This window comes from Penaeus monodon, chromosome 14 (assembly GCF_015228065.2).
Source record: "Penaeus monodon isolate SGIC_2016 chromosome 14, NSTDA_Pmon_1, whole genome shotgun sequence".
Classification (NCBI taxonomy): domain Eukaryota; kingdom Metazoa; phylum Arthropoda; class Malacostraca; order Decapoda; family Penaeidae; genus Penaeus; species Penaeus monodon.
This window is the reverse complement of record NC_051399.1, coordinates 15,547,387-15,568,099: the sequence shown is the minus strand read 5'-3', so window position 1 is coordinate 15,568,099 and position 20,713 is coordinate 15,547,387.

Here is a 20,713-nt window from a genome sequence, read left to right as displayed (position 1 = left end):
CGACCTGTTCAAGGGGGGAAAAAAGGTAGAGGGGTACCAAGGCCTTTGGGTTTCTGAATAAGTGGGGGCCACCGGTAAGGGAACTCACCACCGGGGGAAAGGTAGCAGCATGCGTTCCGGGGGTCACTTTTCAGGGAGCTAAGTAGAGGGGTCACACAGGTCCTGGCCTTCTGCAATAGGGCAGGGCAAGGACCACCACCGAGCTGCCTAGTCAGAAGGCGAATGTGACTCCTCCTGCGCAGGCTTTAAGCCTCAGGGAAACGCTGGGAGGGAAGAGTTAGCATGGAGGAGAGATTCGAGGTCCGGGATGAAAGCAACCACGAAGGAGAGAGCCCATCAGGCAAAGAGTTCCTTTGAGAAGAGATGAAACGGTCAAAGGAGGAAATAATGTTGATGGAGGTAAGGGGGCTAGGGCGGAGAGCAAAGGAAAGACCAAAGCCAAGGAGTTGTAGCTGGTGGGGGGTCAAGGACAGGGAAGATGGAATTCCGGTGGATTTCGAAACTGTAGTCTCACTTTCAATAAATCTAGTTTTTGTATTGTGGGTTTTTCTTCCATTGGTATTAGCACGGAAGAGTGTTTTGCTATTCCCAAAATGTATATATATATATATATATATATATATATAATTTTTATATAAATTATATATATATATATATAAATTTATATATATATATATATAATAATATATATAATATATATATATTATATATATATATTAATATATATATATATATATATGATATTATCATATATTATGATTATATAATATATATTTTATTTTATATATTATATATATATATATATATATATATATATATAATTTTATAATTATATTTAATATGTGCAGAGACATTTCACACACACACACACACACACACACACACACACACACACACCCACACACACACCACACACACACACACACACCCCACACACACACACAAAAAAAAAAAAAAAAAAAAAAAAAAAAAAAAAAAAAAAAAAAAAAAAAAAAAAAAAAAAAAAGCCTCTGTCGGGATTGGATATATTAAAATAATATAATATATATACAATTTATAAAATATATCATAATATATATATGCATATATATTATCTTTATGTATATAATATATATATATATAGTATATATTATGACATTGTATAGATATATATATATATATAATATATATCTATATATTATATATATATATGTATATATATATATATATATATATAATTATATATTAATATATTATATATATATATATATATTATTTATATATATAATATTACTCTATATATACTATATATATATATAATAGCTATATATAATACATATATAATATGTATGATACTATAATAATATAGATATAGGACAAAATACTGATTTACTCTCCTTAGCTATTGCTGTTAGGTTGATACCAAAAGGAGTTTTTGATCCCTTCCCAGGACACAATTTTGAGACAAGGGGTCGTACCTGGTCCGATGCCCAGAAGGAAATTGTACCCCGGCTACCCTGCTCCTCCTCAAGAGGAGTGGCGAATCATGACCACTCGCATGACCACTTGACTTTGAACAACGGAACCCCCTAATGAAACACCACCTAGAAGACACTTTTCAAAATCCCTACCGGAATGCAAGTTCGTGAATGTAACTGCGTAATGAAAATCATCGCTGTTGAACATAGAACCCCTTTTATCATTCAAAAAGGTCCTTGCTGGTCAGGTGGACGCTTGATTTTGATTATTTCAAATAAATTGCGATATGAAGCCTCCTTTTGGTAAAGTACATACAACTCACCGATTAGAGGATTTTTACTTAAGCTGATATGCAAATTCATTGATATGACAAAAGAAAGGAGGGAACGAAACTGAGACTGTGGTTTTTTGAGCCTTTGCTTTGAATAAAAATCCCGAGTATTTCAACGTCGGTTATGACGTGTTTCAAGGTAATACCTTATATCCTAAAGCCAATGCATTTTAATAGATGCCAAAAATTGGACACACCTCATTAAGATGTATTTGAATAAAGACTCGAGTAATTTTTTGGCCGAAAATGGTGCTGAGCACTATGACACCCATCACATGTACTAGCCAGATTTCTCACATTGTGGCTAACTGTGGAGGTCCCATCAGTCAGGAGCTGCTGAGTGCAGCATCTTGAAGAAGAGACCGGAGCCATTAAGCCTATTTCAGAAAACATGAAGGATTTTATCTGAAGCTAAGAGGAAAGTGAAAAGTTTGACACACAAACCGATACTTCCTAAGCTGAAACATTAACTACATCACCCCTAGTGCAAGTAATGGCAGCCAACACGCTTGCAGCTAAGGCTAAAGAAATTGCTGAACTTAAACAGATCGTTAAAGAACTAAATATTAAAGTATATCAACTGACTAAATTAGTCGATCAAATGACTGCATCAACTCAGCATAAACATCATAAGGATTGATTGATTGATTATTTAAAATTATCTGCCGCGTCAACAGCTAAGGTCATTAGCGGCGAATGCCTTGTTAAATAGAAATATTAAAATGTTTAAAACTTTAAAAATCTATCAATAAATATCTTACAAATAAACATAAAACAAATTAAAAATCAAAGCATAATATTATGCCTCTAAGGGTATATAAAAATTATTGCTAAACTTATGCATAATTAATTTTTAATGAAAATAGTTAGTCTCCCTAAAGAAACTAATAAGACCCTCCTTATGTCACAATCCTCCCCAATAATTTTTTTCGTGTAATGGGGGAGTACAAGTACATCTTTGGTCTGAAATGTTGCGCATCTTTCAACTACATGTGCGATCGTAATGGCTCTTGGCATCCTTCACAAAGTGCTTGACTTTTAGCCATCAATCGCCCATGAGTCAGTCTTGTGTGCCCGAATTCTTACACTTTTTCGGTTAGGGGGATGCTAGTCCACCCAACTGCCCAAGGTCATCTCTATCTCTCCGCAGTTTGTTTCTGGAGGTATGCCTCCATTGTTCCTTCCTTTATTGCGAAGACACTCCTTATGCTGGGTTTCAGGTCGTTGTGTGGAGAGGATAAATGAGCATCACAAGGCTGACAAACAGCTGCCTTGGCCTTCTGATCAGCTCCTCATTCCCACTGGATACCAACATGGCTGGCACCCAACAAGAGTTATCTTTTTAGTGTTGACATTCGTGCAAGCGCCAATCTTGAACCTCCCTTACTACTGGATTGTGATGAGTTTAAGCTCTTGAATTGCTTGCAAGGCACTACGAGAGTCACAATATATCCAATAGAATGGTTTTCCGTAAGATCTCTAGGTCATCTTAACTGCTGCAAGGATGAGCATTAACTCCTGCAGTAAAGATCGAGGCTGCTAAGAACGACTGTCAGATGCAGTCTTCCTTCTGCTCCCTGCTGAAAGCCCACACCATTTTCTGATTTCGAACCATCTGTATATCTCCTTACTCTGATTCCTTGGTACTTAGAATATCTGAAGAAATTTCTCTCTGATCTTCTTCTCATCAGATCTCTCCCCTATTCCCAATTCCGACCAAATCCAGCTCGCCTTGATTATCCAAGGCGGAAATTGGGGAATTCCAACAGCCGAACCTTAGAGAGGATTTAAATTAGTCTGCCACAAGATTCCCTCATTCTCCTACCATAGGGATCTGGCTATCCTCAAGGGGGTTTGAAAACCAATCTGGATGTAGGAGATCCCGGAGTATCACACTTTTGTAGTCTCGTGTGTAGTAAATCAGGTTCATGTAGTCCCGTTAATAAAATAGGTGGTTCTCCACTCTCAGCATACAGGGAAATTCCACAGGTGAAGACCTGAAAGCCCCAGTAACAGATTCTGAGAGCTTCATTATGGACCGAGTTCAACATCTTGGAGAACAGTGGGATTTTTTGCAGAAAAATACACCTCACAGGCCATAATCAAGCTTACTAAGAATAAGCGCTCGGTAAGCCGAAAGAGCGTTGTGCGGTCTGCACCCCCAAGGATAGATGTGCAAAGAACCCGCAAATACTACGCGCTTTTTTGTAGTCCTTCACTTTTAACTGTTTGATGTGAGGCACCCATGTAGTCTTGAGTCAAAAATTAGACCCCAAGTACTTCACCTCTCTGGACAAATTGCAGTGGGTTTGCTCCTAAACAGATGGAAGGTGGATTTTCCTCGTTTTCTGGAAATGTATACATGGTCCTTGCTTGGAGAAATTTTGAACCCATGATAATGTTGCCCACTGGTACAGCCTGATTTATGCAGCCTTCATGTGTCCTTGCCACATCCTGTAAGCTTCCTCCTGAACAGTACAGTGTTAAAAGTCCATCAACTACGATTACATGAGACCGAACTCTTGGACAACTTTTACAATGTATTTATACAATGGCAACAGGTCACACTTAAGACATCCCTTGTGGACCCCTTCCAGCTGAACTTCCAGTTAGAGAAATCCTGTTTCCCACCCGAACTCTAATTTCCTGTTAGCAAGGAAGCTTTGTATGAAGGTAGGTAATGCTCCTCTTAAACCAATGTCCTACAGCTTTCATTAGTATCCATGCTTCCAAGTGCGTATCGTAAGCGTTTTTTAGTCCAAAGAAGACTGCTAACATGTGACGTCCCGCTGTGCGAGGAAGTCTGTATATGCATTTTCCATCCTCAGGTGCATCTGTGGTCGATCTCATTTTCAAAGCCATATTGATATGGGGTCAACACGTTTTCTTTTTCTAGCAGCCATGTCAACCTGAAGTTTACCATTTTCTCCATCAGCTTGCAGATGCAGCTGGTGAGAGAAATTGGTCTAATTTCCTGGTAATAATAATAATAATAATAATAATCGGTTAATTGACTTTCATGCAGGCCAGAGGGCTGAAATTCATACAGATAATACAGATAGAGAGACAACTATATATACCTAACATATAAACAACGCATAAACAAGTACAACTAACAATCAATAACAACAAAATAAACAGATAAACAAAAGCCAAGTACAAAATCAGGTGAGCGAGGCGGCGGCGTGGATGGCACAGCAATTTTAGACCAAATTGCTGCAGTGAGGTTGAGTAGTGAGTGCGAGGGAGGTGAGGTCAGGGCAGCCGGGCGCTGTCATAGCTGGTATGCCATGGCCGAGAATGATTCTTGGCTGCCCTTTTTCTGCCCCTCTCAAGTTGTGCAGCTGGTGGCGGTGAGGAGGAAGACCAGGCGGGGGAGGCTAGGTCATTTAGGCCGGAAGAATAAGCCTGTAATATTCTGAAGCTCCGGAGTGGAACGCCAAGGACTTGAGGCGACGCAGCATGTAAAGCCTTGTACGCGGCAGACCCTCACGATGTCCTCTGACGTGCTGCGTCCTAGGAGAGCTTATCTCGATGGTGACGCCGAGCAGCTTGGGTGTGAACGGACCTACGTCCGACAGAGGTTTTTTTCCAGCGTGAGGATGGCGAGGGGGCGGTTTGGTGGAGAAGTCGAACTGCATCACAACTGACTTCCTGGCGATTGTGGGTGACGTGATTTGCGGTGATCCAGGAAAGTAGGTTGTCGAGGTGCGCTGGTGGCTAGAGTAGTGATGGTCAGGGCTGGAACTTTATCCAATGGCTGCGGCGGATGGTCCCGAGTCCTCCCTTTATTTTCCAACATGCTCGGTATTCGAGGAGAGGCATCGTTAATTAGACTAGGAAGCATAGGGGCCCTATTCTAGTGTGGTGTGGAAGTCATCTTTCCAGGTTTAGGTGAAGAAGGAATGATTGGGTCGGAATAGCCTTTCCATCGTGGAAGACTTACCTGCTCCTAATAGATCCTATAAATAGGGTCCTGGACGTACAACTTCGGGGAGCTCTCCGTAGGTGAGATCTTTGATATGGAATATCGGTCACTTCCTGGTCTTACTGCAAGCTGCAAAGCAGATCCAACTCCTTGCGGCAAAAATGGCAAAGTTTGTATGGAAGTTTCTGCTGCAGTGCTTACTAAGTCACGACACTGAGGGTGTTGTCCTGTTCATCACGAAGATGGGAATCGAGGCAGTGTAAATCTCCAGATAGATCCAACTCTATGGATTTTAGTAAGCTATTAGGAAACATTTTTTTGTCTGTGGATTTATTTATGCCATCTATCTTCAGAGCAGGTGTATAGGATGTGCTCTTTCAGCAATCTTACACACATTGTCCTCACACTCCATCTACACCAGGGGTACCCCGAGTTAATCCAAGAGACAACTGTCTCCACGACGTACGTCTAGCCTCCTTTATCACGCGCCTGACTTGGCTCGGGTCTTTTGTAACTGATCAAGTTACAATGCTGGGGCGTCGTTTCAACTGCCTTAAATGCAGCTTTCCTTGTGCTCTGACAGCTTGTGGCATTCGATAGACACCATTGTACTGGAAGTCGACAGTACTGTCTGATACTTTTGGGAATGGATGCTTCTGCTGCAAGGTGATTCGTGTGCGAGGTGATTACCCCACAACCCAAGCAATCTTTGACACACTGGAATCATTCCAGATCCTGGTGCAATAGCTGCAGTTGATCTACAAAAAGATTCCAGCTGCCTGTTCGAAGTCGCCATCTCTGGCACTCCCTTGATGGAATACCATTCAAACCTCTACATGAAGTGGTGCGCTTTCCTGTAAAATCTTCCATGACCTGCCAGTGAAGTTCAACTATGATCAGTTGGAGGCCTTGCTAGGTCATATTGGGTGAATGTCCTCAGTTTGAATTTGGAATGTTGTTGGAGTGTCATTGTTCAGGAGTAAAACTGCATCTACTCTTAAGACCAAGGACTCCAAGGCCTTCCTAGGGAGTTGAACAAAGTGTCCCCCAGAGGTGATTGACCGACCATTGAAATCTCCCAAGAGTAGAAATGGGTGGCAACTGCCCAAAGTAAGATTCTCCAAATCATTTAAGTTGAGATTATGGTGGAGAAGGTAGATGGATTGGCAAACTGTGTAAGGTCGTAGTCAAGCCTATTCTCCCGCCTTCACGCGCAGTGTTGTCTGCAGTGGATGGCCTGAACTTGGAATCCTCTCGGGAAATGGCCGATTTTTCTTGGCTCCATAATCTCTTGTAGGCATAGACACAAACTGGATGACATGAAGACTATCAGATGCTGCAAGTTTCTTCCCATTTTGCATGAATTCCTGACAGTTCCTTGAATTAGGGTATCGGTTTTCTTTATATTGTTTCTTCATAAGTGTTTGGTCAGCACCCTGTGGTCAGTTTGCCCACGGACCTGTTAGGCTGTTCCCCTTTCCAGATCCTGGGAGTACTATTTTAATGTTTGTTTTACACTGTGTGAACTAGTTTCAATCAGGTTTCCCTTGGACAGGCTCAGGAGTTTTCTATCTGCCTGGAAAAAGAACGGACCGTGGAGGCCTTTGCTTTCAAGAGTGGGCATTCTTTTTCTAGCAGCGGCGGCCCCTGTGGATGTTGTGGCAGCTGGAGATCTTTTGGACAGGTTCAGGGATTCCTTTGCCTGGGCAAGCGGCGTGCCTGAGCCTTTACTTCAGGGGATTTCTGCCTACAGGCAGAGGCCCTGTGGATGTGGTGCAGCTGGAGCTGAGTGGCTTGAAAAGACCTGTTCTTTGGGCAGGAGGACTTCCTCCTACCTCTCTCAAAATAGACGTGCCCTCACATTCCTACTCTCCGTTTCGTGGTGGTAACAAACTCGCCGAGGCGTGTCAGCAATTTGGGACTGAGGGTTAAGGATAGTGCAGTCCAGAGTCGGTATTGTCGTGAAGAAAGCCTTGGAGGGGCAAGTGGAGGGCTCGGTGGGAAGGGAGGAATGGGGCAGGACTACCTGGCTGTGCAAACAGCACACGGCACGTCGCTTTTGGCCTCTGAAAAAACTAAACTTTCTCCCTTGCTCCTTAGTAACCAATACTTCCTTTTCAAATTTGTATCTTTTACATTGCTTTGAAGAGCTTCTATGAGCTTCTTTGCGTGTATAACAGCATATTGTGGACCTGGACAGTTGTCATCTCTTGTGACCTGTTTGTACTTTACAATACTCTTGGTTGTCCATTTTCTTCTTTAAAACGACAAGAGTTTGCTCCATGCCCATAACCCGGGCAGTGGAAGCACCGCTTTGGGTTGGGCACATATGGCTTTACCGTTGAGGTGGTACCAGGCTAAACTTAACCGATTTGCTGGAAGGACTAATGTGTTAATTGAAAAAGAGCTGGTGTCGAACTGTTTCCAAACCACCAACTTTCTTCTTAAAACGTTTTTAATTGCCACTACCTAAAATCTCTAGTTCCTCTAACAGTTTCTCCTCAGAAATACCTCATCAGGTCTCGGGAAAAGACAATTCCCTTACACTGATTGAGGGTTTTGTGATGAGAACATGACGACTTGAGCCCCCAGGAATGTCACATATCGCACCAGATGTAACTCGTCGTCTGGTGAGACGAAACCTCAACTATCAGGCTACCATTTCACTTGTGGGTGATGCGAGTGATCACGTTGACATACTTCAATTATTTTCCAATGTACTTCGAAATGTTAAGATCCATTATTGATACACCATCAATGGGCTTCACTACTAGGTAATTACTATATTGAAAATGCTTTCATATTTACCAGTAAGATTGTCCTTAGTGGATTAAGGAGGACTTTTTTCCCCCTTCTTACCTGGTTTGGGGAGCCCGGTGAACCATTACGAATTCCCATTCTTGCCCTTTGGAGACTGAAAGGTTCCAGAGTGACCAGAGTGGATGTTCCAAGAAAATGGTCGAGGATTGCATAGGTTCGTCAGGGAGAGAGCTAGATTCTTTGTAAATTTGTAGTACTAATAAAATTTGAAATTCTTCATTTTCCTCACCCCCACCCCACCCCCATGGGAGTCCAACGAGGGGAAGCTAATAGTGTGGGGCTCCAAATCTCCCAACAGCTTACAGTGGTAATGAGGAATATACGCAGCCACTATTACAGTCTGATGGCAGTCGTGGACCTATGCGCTAACCGACTACATAGTACCTCTGCTTGAACCCTAGCCAATTTGATCCAGCCAAGTTGACTTGACCGGGGCCTTGATCAAGCCACCCGTTTAACCAGAATAAAGGACCAAGAGGTGTGGTTGTCCTAGCTGCAAGGTGCAGCGTGCAGCAATCACTCACCTCCAGGACCTCCGTTTTTCCTGATAATACTGGATGCCATGCAAACGGCAAACACACGTGGGAGAGTTCTCCCTGGTCCAAGATGGAATGAACGCAGTGGTGGTCACCATCCCCTCCTCATATGCCTTGTTGCACACCGGAATCCTATTTTGTCTCATCCCTTTCCCCACTGGTGACGCCCTCAGTATGGGTAGCCCTCTTGGTCCGGCTCACCAGATCATTGGGACATCCAGAGCCCCCCCCCACCGCGGCAAGGCGGCTTCCGTTAGGGGGGAACATCATAAGGAGGATGATACTGAATCACAGTCCGGAGCGCACCTTCCCATCCGGGCTGCTCCTGTGAGGCTTTTTCTATATCTAAAAATACTGAAATCAAAAAGCTTTTTTGGCAATGGCCTCTTGATTAACTGTCCACTTTTTTACTAGTTTGATCGAGAGGGCTCGGACAAGCCTCATCCATTGTTACATCTTTATTGTAATCAAAGTCATCTCCTGTGGCAAAGTGAATTGGTTGGCAGCTCATCTCTTCCTTGATAGTCCCCAAAGGTTGTATGGTTGTATGAGAGACTTCCTGTCGAGTGCTTAGCATGTGTCTAGGTGTGATCGAAATTTGTTACCCGACGTGAATGATGTTTGTTTTAAAAGATGATTTTTTTCTTTGGATTTTATGATAGTGGACCAAACCTCTTGATATTTTGGTAGTGCTGTTTTATTGTAGAGACAAAGATCCGCCAGTAGTTATCTTTTTTCTTGTTTTAAATTACTCTAGCGAGCCCTAGCTCTTGCTTGTTTGTAATTGCAAAAATTTCTCATTTGTGATGTTTAGTTTTGAAAAGCCTGTAAGGCTTATTGCGTCGGCACTGCGCCCTGGGGCAATCTGGTGTCCACCTTGGACTCTATGCTTACGCTATCTCGTCAGAGTTTTGGGGGGTATGCCTCCATTGCTCCTTCCCTTTTTATCACAAAGACAACTCCTGATGCTAGGTTTCAAGTGGGTGTATAGAGAGGAAAATGAGACAAAGGCTGAGTCGTAGACCCTTTGGCCTTCATCAGCTTGCTATTCCCATGATACCAACATGCCCTGGCCCCATCACAAAATTATCTTTTTTGGTTGAACAGTGAACCCAATTTTAACCCCCCTTATACGGATGTGTGGTTTAATCTTGTTTGTTGAAAAGCTTTACGGGGTCAAAATATCACAATAAAAGGGTTTATAAATCTTAGTCATCAAAACTCTGCAAGGTTGGCATGTAATCTGCAGTGAAGATGGGCGAAAGAAAGAGCCAGAGCTTTTTTCCTTTGCTAATGCTGCAAAGCCCCACCATTTTTCAGTTTTCAAACCATCTGATAATTGCATTGATCCTGGGGACTAAAAATTTCTGAAAAAATCTCTCTTGACTTCGGCTTCTGTTTTCCCCCCTTTCCCCTCCGCCCAAACCCAGCTCTTTTTTGTAGTCCAAGGGGGTATTAGGGAAATTTTAAAAAACCAGAAACCCTTTTGAGACTTAAATTGGGATCTTCCACAAGATTGCCTTTCCTTCCACAGGATCGGGTACTCAAGGGGGTTGAAAAAACAATTGGGTAGGAGACTGGAAAAATTTTTAGTCTCGTGTAGTAAATCAGGTTCATGAGTCCCGGGGTAAGTAGTCCACTCTCACTAAGAGATCCACGGTAAGATTTTAGAGCTCCATTGTGAACGAGTCCAAAAACCAAAAAGTGGGAGTTCAGATGATAAGCCCCACACCATAAAAGTTACTACGAAAAAGGCCCCGGTAAAGCGCACAACGTTGGCAGTCTGCACCCCCAAACTGTTTGAAAAAACCCCCAAAAAACTAACCCAAAAATAGACCCCCGATTTACCCCTTTAACAAATTGCGTGGATTTGCTCCTAAATAAGGAAGGATGGAATTTTTTCTCGTTTGGGAAAGTATAGCGTGGTTTTCTTTGAGAAATTTTTTTCCATGGTATGTTCCCACTGTAAAAACTGATTTTTTGCGTCTGATTGTCCTTGCACATCCTGTAAGCTTTCCCTAGCGTACAGTGTAAAGTCATCCACATACAGTTACATGAGACACCCTTTGGAACAACCTTTACGTGTTTTTATAGAATGAAACAGGGTACATTTAAAGACACTTTTTGGGGGCCCCCTTTCCAGTGTTTTTTCCAGGTTAGAAAAATGTTTCCCCCCCGCTCTAAACTTCCTGGGGAAAGGAAAGTTTGTATGAAGGGGAAAATGCTCCTCAAAAAACACAGGGTTGTTCCGAAAAAACTCCGAAAAAAAAGGGGCCCCGGGCCTCCTATGCCCGGGGTGGATAAAGACCCTATTTTTGGCCAAGGAACATAAAGGGTCCAGGAGTTTGCTAATTGTTAAAAGTAGTAAACGAAGATAATTTCTGCAGTTTCTTAAACCCAAAACGGAAATTTCAGGGAATTAAAAACTCGATTGTAGAAAAACATGGGAAAAAATTTTTGGGTATAAATAGTCAAACCCTGGGTGACATGTGGAGAAAAAATAGGCGACAGGTAAAACCACAACCCCGGGCAGTTCCACAGTCCACAAGGCAGGTAATATGTGCTGAGCAGGGGCCAGGAATTTCAGCAAAAACCACTCCCAAAAGGGGAAAAAAGTCAACTAGACAAGTCAAAAAATAGATAGGAATTTTAATAACAGTAGCCGGGCTCATTGACCCCCGATTTTGCCGAAAAACCGAGTGGGAAACTAAGTAATGCTTTCAAAAAGGAAAGGGCAACCCCCCCCGGGCGAAGAGGGCTTTTACTTACAGGCCCTTTTCGCCACTTTTGCCGGTACCGGCAACCCACTTTTGCCCCTGGTAGACTCACCCTATCCAAGGGAAATCCCCCCAAGCCCCTGGACAAAAGCTTAATCTTTCCCATCCCAAAAACCTAATACGACAAATACGGGCCCCATTTTTTGACCCCTGTCTGTGCAAAGTACTTGAGAGGTTTTAAACTAAACACTTTGTTCCCTAAATGCTAAGTTATCCCCGACTGTAGGTTTTCCCCCGGGGCGTAGCAGTCAGAGTTTTGCGAAATACTTAAAAAACAAAACCCCAGGCATGCAAACCGTATTCTTATCTTAAACTGCCTTTAAATTGCAAACAGAGAAATAATTTTTGAGCAACGCTCTTTGGTATTCAGGAAAACTGTTAAACATGGATTCACATGTATCTACAAATCGGTCGGTCAGGTACTTCGGGGCTTAAGAGTATTTTAACAAAAAGATTTGAACTGGGCACACCTCGGGGGGTGTACTTACCCCCATGATTTAAAATTTAATGCATAGATTACTAGGCGATATACACTTTGGGGGAAAAGACTCCATTATTTTCTATGCCAATGTATTTGCATTAAATCCCCATCCCAGGAAAGACTGCAAGAGATTCAATATACTCTCAGCAAGGGCTATTGAGGTCCTGCAGTCTGGGAGTAGAGAGGGTGTGCTTTTTTGTTATAAAAACAAAATCTTTAACACCAGGGTTGTAGGGGGTTTAATGGGCTAGCATACGCAAACTGAGGGCAGGAAAACTCATGGCACCGTTTCTATTGAACAAGGGTCGGGGGTAATTTCGTGATTCACAGAGTGCTCCCAGGCTCTGAACACTTAGACAAAGGACAGTTAATATCGATAATGGCATCAGGATAAACGTGTATCGTGCAAAAGATAGAGGGCCTGTATACGTTTTGGGGGATTCCATCGCATGTTGGAAACCCCCCGGCATATCATGTATCCCTGGCAAATTTGCATGTGACAAACAAAATGTGGATATGATCTTTTGGGGGACCCATTTCCCGGGTTTTATACAATTTAAAGCTTTCCTTAAAGAGGCTTGACTGAGTAATTAATTTCAATGCCCGAAAACTTTAGCATAAAGCATTAGACCCGGTTTTGGCAAGATTTATTTACCTTGGTTTAATAAAACAAGAACAAGACAGTGTGATATTGTGACCCCAAAATCAGGTTGATATAATTGTTTGGGAGCTCAGTACAGTTGTAAAGTCGAAAAAAAAAAGTGTAAACGTGTAGTAGAAATAAACGAACGCTTTAAATTTTTACTCAGAGTGCCATGTGTTAAGCCCTTTTAGGCCACCTAGCTTTAGGGAGGAGAACATTTTAAATATTCATATCCTTAGTCTTAGAAAATTAAATTTTAATTTTTCCTAAATTTTTGGGAAGTAGCATACATGAGAAAATCAAAAAGAGCAATGCCTTTCCACCCCCAAGCTGACGCCGGCGTGGCAGATGAGTAGATAATACTGAAATTGTTCCTTTCTGAAATTTTGATATAGTATTTTCATAATAATTTTATAGCCAAAAATTGAAATGTAATCCCATATATTATAACCATGCATAAATGAAACACGTTTTCCCCACGCCTTTCATTTTACCAGGGTGGAAAATAAAGGACTAAACTAAAAAAATATCTTCAAGAGTATCCCATGCTTCCAAGGGGTATCGTAAGCTTTTAAAGGTCAAAGAAACTGCTACATGTGACGGGCTGTGCGAGGAATTCGAAAAGCATTTCCATCCTCACAAGTCCCCTCTGTGGTCGATCTCGTTTCTGACCATTTTGATATGGGTAACCGTTTTCCTTTTCTAGCAGCCATTTTAAACCTGAATTTTTAAATTTCCCCATCAGTTTGGATGCAGCTGGTGAAAAAAAATTTGGTCTGAAATTTCCGGGTGTGAAAGCATTTTTTGCCGGGTTTTAGGAACAGGAATGATTAACCCTCTTTCCGTGGAGGGCACAGTGCCCCCCCTATAGCCTTTTGAAATGGTAAAACAGGAACATCGGGGACTCTCTGGTAATGGATATCATTTGGTATGGAATATCGCCCTTTCCCTTGGGGCGACTTAGGGCAGAGCTGCAAAGCAAGTCCATTCCTTTCCCGCAAAAATGGAATTTGTAGGAAGTTCTGTGCAGCCCTCTGAAAACGACACTGGGTGTTTCCTGTTCAGCCCGAAGAGGGAGAATGAGATGCAAGATCTCCAAGGAGATCTCGCCATGGATTTAGCTAGTCTTTTTGCAACATTTTTTTGTCTTGATGATTATGCCATCTATCTTAAGAGAGGTGGTGACGGATGTGGTCTTTCAGCGATCTTACGCACCTTTCCTTACCCAGTAAGGGGGTCCCAGAGTTAATCAAGGAGACATACGCCCCCATGACGTCCGTCTAGCCTCCTTTAGCACGCACCGGGGGCCTTGGCTCTTTTTTTTTAATTGATAAAGGGTTTAAAAGCGGGGCCCGTCTTTTAATCCCTTAATGCAGCTTTTCTTGCCCTGAAGTTTTGGCATTCATAACCACCATGGAACCGGAGGTCGACGGTAATCCCGCTATTTTTGGGAAAGGAGCTTCTGCTGAGGTAAATTTCGTGATGTGAAGTGATTAACAGCATCTTAACACACTGGAAATCATTAAAGATTTTGAATATGCGTTGATCAAAAAAAGATTCAGTCCGCATATCCAAGTCGCCACTCTGCACTCCATTGCTGAATACTATTCACCTCTGCAAAAGTTTTTGGAAAAGGGTCGTTTCCATGTAGGTTTCCCATGACCTTCCAAGTGAATTTAAACTGTGAATCAACCTTTTGATAGGTTTTTTTGGAAAAAGTCCCTTTTGAATGGGGAAAATATGTGGGAGTGTCCGTTCGTAAAACTGCCCCTACTTTTAAAGAACAAGGCTCCAAGGCCCTTCCTCGAGGGTTGTACAAAGTGTCCCCCCAAGGGACCCGCCCATTAAACTCCCAAAGAGAGAAGGATGTGGAAACTCCAAGTAGATTTCCAAACCATTCATGTTGAAATTTGGGGGGAAAGGTAGAGGGATGCAACAAGAAGGTTGTGTCAACCATTCTCACACCCTTTCCCCCGCATTTTGTCTGCAGGTGGATGTCCTGGAAGGAAATGTCCTTGACTACCATCTGTTGTCCCCCCTAGGTCCATTGTCAAAGGTCCTATAATGGGCTTGAACTTGGAATCCCTCAGGAAAAGGGGACGTTTTTTTCCCTTTGGCCATAATCTTTTGTAGGCAACAAAAAACTGGGTTGATGAAGTTATCAGTTTTTCAGTTCTTACCATTTTGCGAATTCCCTGAATTTCCATTGCAGTGGGGTATCCACTTTTCAGATTACCTTCATAAGGTGTTTTGGCAGCCCCGGGTCAAGGTTTGCCCACCCCTTTAGGCTGTCCCTTTCCGGGTCCCGGGAGTACCCTTTTTAAAGGGGTTTTTTACCGTGGAACTAGTTTCCACAGGTTTTTTGGACAGGCTTTGGATTTTTTTGCCTGGGAAAAAAACGGGCCTGACCTTGCTTCAGGAGCATCTGTCTAGCACAGAGGCCCCGTGGATGTGGTGGCAGCTGGAGCTGCACCTTGAGGGGCCTCTGGAGCCTTTAAATGATGGCTCCAAAGACTTTTCTTTGGGAGGAGGAGTCTCCAAAGGGCCTTTACTCCTATCCATTTCTGGGGAACAACCCCCAGGTCGTGTAGCGATTGAGGGCTGAGGTTTAAAGGAAGTGGGGAGGTGTGGTAAAAAGCATGGGCAGCAAGGGTTTATGGGAAGAAGGATAGGCAGAACCGAAAGCAAAGGACCCACCTGGCTGTGCAACGCACACAGGCAGTCGCTTTTCCCCCTGAAAAATAACTTTCACTTTGTCCTTTTTACCAATACTTCTTTTTTAAATTTTTACCTTTTTTTATTTCTTTTAAGAAGCTTAGAGTTCTTTGCGTGGTAACAGAATTTGGGCCTGACAGTTGCATCCCTTTGAGAATTTTTACCACACTTTACACAACTCTGGGTTTCCATTTTCCTTAAAACGGCAAAAGTTGGCTCCCTGCCAATCCCTGGCATTTGGGAAACACTGATAGGGTTTGGGGACATATGGCTTTACCCTTAGGGTCGATCCAACTTAAAAATGATCGGAGGGCAAATGTTTAAAATTTGAAGGGGATGGTGTCACGTTTCCAAACCTCAACTTTTTCTTAAAAACGTTTTACTGCCACATTAAAAAATTTTCTAGTTCTTCAACGTTCTCCTCAGAATACCTCATCAGGTCCGGGAAAAGACAATTCCCTTACACGATTAAGGGTTTTGTGAGAACATGAAACTTGAGCCCCAGGGATTTTTATACTACGCGCGGGGCACCTCATCTGGGACGAAACCTCAACTATGAAGCTAAAACTCGCTGTGGGTGATGCAGGATCATGTTAATCTTCAAATTTTTTTCCTGTACTTCAAAAAAAATCAAGATCCATGATTGATACCCATCAAAGGTCTTCAACTAGGTACTTATTATATGAAATACTTATATTCACAGGTAAGATTTCCTTAATGGGTGAGGAGGACTTTTCTCCTTTTTACCTGGTTTGGGATTCTGGGAACCATTTCGATTCCCCTTCTTGCCCCTTTGAAGCTGGAAAGGGGTTCCAATGTAACAACATGTATGTTTCCCGGGGAATGGGCCGGGGGTGCGTAGGGGTCAGGAGAGAGCTTTTCTTTGTAAATTTTTAGTAATACAATTGAATTCTTTATTTCTACCCTCACCCACCATGGAGCCAACGAGGAAGCATAGTTGGGCTCAAACTTTTCCAAACGCCACAGGGGTAATGAGGAGAAAACGTACCACTATTGATTTGTGCAGGACTACGACTGAAGAGTGCCTGCTTTTCCCTAGCCAATTTGACCACTGCTTGCTTGACGGGCCTGATCAAGCCATCTTCCCAACCAAAAGGGGACCAAAGGGGTGTTTGCTAGCTGCAGGGTGCGCGGGCGCATCGTCAACCTCCAGGGCTCCCCGTCTCCTGGAATACGGGCCTACATGGTAACACACGTGGGGGACTCTCCTGGTTCAAATGGGAAAGAAAACCCGGGGTGGGGTGCCACCAAAACCCTCTTATAGGCCTTAGTGCTTTTCTCATCCCCCACGGGACCCCTCCAGTATGGGGGGGGCCCTTGGTCCCCCCCCCGGGTCACCGATCATTGGGACCCAAAGGCCCCCCGCCCGGCAAAACGGTTCCGTTAGGGGGTTAAACTTGGGGGAGTGGTGACAATGTTTCCCGTAGTTTTCATATTCAGAAACCAGTTTTGACCTCTGCCCCCAGCGTTTGCTGACAAAAAGATGACGTAAATCAAGATACTGCAGTGTCACTCGAGAAGCTGTTATTGCACAATCTGCATGTGGTGGTCAGGGATTCACTAGATGTGACTGTAGTGGACTGAAGAAAGTAACAGATGTAAGTGTTTCAAAGCTAAAGCAAAATGTAACTCTCGGTGCCATGGAAGTGTCATTTGTGCTAATAAATGCTGATTGTTGAATAATCGTCAGGTATCCAGATAGCAGTGTAATGAATAGTTATGATATAGGAATATTTGTATGCTCTTATAAATGAACAAATGTTTTACTCAAATGGATGTTCTAGATACCTGTTGTCATGTTTTTATTAGGAACTAAATAATTTATTTTCCAAATAGTTTTAATCCGAAAGACGCTCCTTGTGACAGCAGTTCTATTTATGTTATTAAGGACATTATGGCATGTCGTAATTCTAACCCTTGCTCATCCACACATCATCCACAATTGTGAAAAATATCGAAACAGCAATTTCATGAAATCCCGACCTCCCAACTCAGGGATTTCGTGAATTTCCTGGATATTTCAGTAAATTCATGAAAAACCCAGAGTGAGTTCATGAATTTACCAAAAAATTTAGGGATTCTAAAACCCCTGATTCAAATTTTCTGTAAAACACACACACACACAGCAATATGTGTTTAAATAATATGTTTATATATCATAATAATTATATATATATATATATATAATATATATATATATAATATATTTTTATAATAAACGCCTTCATTCTATCAGGACTTTAGCCTCTCTCAATTTATTCTGAGGGGTTTAGGCAGTGCCACCTTCCGGGGAAAAGGGGTGAGGGATGCCCCCTCCCCTTTTTAACCCCCAACGGGTTTTTTTCGGCCCGGGCCCAAAAAGGTCTACGCGGGGTTTTTTCGACTCCGGGCGGGAAATTTGAAGGGGGAACAGGGGCCGGAAATTGAACCCCCGGACCACGCGGGTCAAAAAAATAAATTTAAATTTAAATAATATAAATAAATAATAAAATATATTAAATTAAAAATTTTTTAATATATATATAATATATTATTATATAATAATATATAAAATAGGGAAATATAAAATTATATAATAAAATATTATATATAATATAATATTTTTATATATAATGTATTTTAAGTATAAATATATAAAAAATAATAATAATATAAAAAATACAAAAAGAGTATATATCTTGTATTTTAAAACAAATTACAACTAAATATATAAATAAAGAATATATAAAAAATAAAATACATATTATAAAAATAGAAGGAATATTATATAAAATAAAATATATTTTAAAAAATTATATAAAGTAAATTATTTGGGGTTATACTATACTTATATTAAAAATATTATATATATATATATATAATATATATATATTTATATATTTTAATAATATTATATACATATATGTAGCAAAATCACATGCAGTGAGGCCAAGTGCAGACGCAAGCAGTCATAAAGTCGTAACTTTCAATGATATTTTCTCCAGCATTCCCCCCGTTAGTGACCTCGCCCGGTCTTTATGGATGCCCAAAATTGCGGTAAACACAAGATCATATGCATGGCAGAACGTCAAAATAGGCCATCTCACCAAATATGTCTCCACTTTAAAACCACGAAGAAAATGTCTCCAAAACCACTTTCATTCATGCAAACGTATAATATATATATATATATATATTTATATATATATATATATAAATATAATATTATATATATATAAAATTTTATTAAAATAAAAATATATAAAATATTTATATATTTTTAAAATTATATATATAATATAATTTATATATTAAAAAAAAAAAATATAATTAATATATTTAAATAATATATATATATATATATTTATATTATATATATTATATATATAAATATATATTATATTATATATATTATTTATATTATAATAGATATATTATATATTATAATATTTTAAAATTTTAATATATTATTATTTTTATAATATATATATATAAAATTATATATATATATATATATATATATATAAAATTATATTATATATATATATATATATATATATATATATATTTATATAATATATATATATTATACGTTGCATGAAGAAAGTGTTTTTCGGGCCACATTTTCTTTCGTGAGTTCAAAGTGGAGAGATTTTTGGTGGATGGCGTAGTTTTACGTTTCCTGCTATGTTTTGGGTTTTTTAAAAGCAACATTTGGTCAGTCAATAATGCCGACGAGTACGTAACGGATTTACTGCTGGAGAGAAAAAATTTAGTTTTGGAAAATTACTGACTTCAGCGCGTTGGTCTGCACTGCTGCCCCTCATGGATCTTTCTGCACATATATGTAAATTTTATATATAATTAAAAATATTAAATAATATATATTATTATATATATTATAATTTATATATATGTTTGATAAAACGAAGATAATATTACAAAATATAAATATATAATATAATTTTTAATATATATATTAATATACTATAATAATTATTAATATAAAATATAATATATTTTAAAATATATTAAAATTATATATTATATAATATATGTATATGATATATACGAATATATATTAAAAATATTTATATATATATATTATTATTATAATATATTTATATATTAGTATTATCCCGAAGATTATATATTATATTATTATTATTAATTTAAAATAATTTTATAATATATATATATTTTATATTTATGCTGCCGCGATGGTCCAGTGGTTTCAGCAGGATTTGCCCTCGTGGGCCCGAGTTCAATTTCCCCCCGCGGCAGTGTAAAAATGCCCGCGCTTAGACTTTGCTCGAGCCCGGGGAAAAAGAATATGCCTTGGGAAGTTAAACACTGTGTCGTAGGGGAAGTCCTGCCCGGGCCCAAAACCCCGGGATTTGGGAAGGGGATCCAATAGGGAAATGGCACTCATTTTAAAACCCCTCAGAATGAATTGGGGAGGCTAATGTCCCGCAGTAGAATGAATGGCTGTTTATATTAAAAACTATATTATATATATATTAAAATAATTATATTATTTATTATATTTTATGTATATATATAAAAATATAGTATAACACAAATGGGGTGTGGTGGTTGTTTTACAGTAAAGTTGTGAAAAACGGGATTTTTTTCGAAATCCTAAATTTTTTTTTTTTAAATTCATGAACTCCTCTGGGGTTTCAGAAATTTTCTGAAATATCCAGGAAATTTCCCAAATCCCCGAGTTGGGAGGTCAGGGATTTATGAAATTGCTTTTTGAATTTTTACAATTGTGGGTGATGTGTGGATGGCAAGGGTTAAATTACGAAATCCATAATGTCCTTAAAACATAAATAGAATGCTGTCACAAGAGCGTCTTTCGGGTTTAAAACTATTTGGAAATTTAAAATTTTTTAGTTTCCTAATAAAAACATGACAAAAAGGGATCTAGAAACCCCTTTGAGAAAACATTTGTTTATTTATAAAAGCTAATAATTCCTATTCTAACTATTTTATTACACTGCTATTGGTACTGACGATAT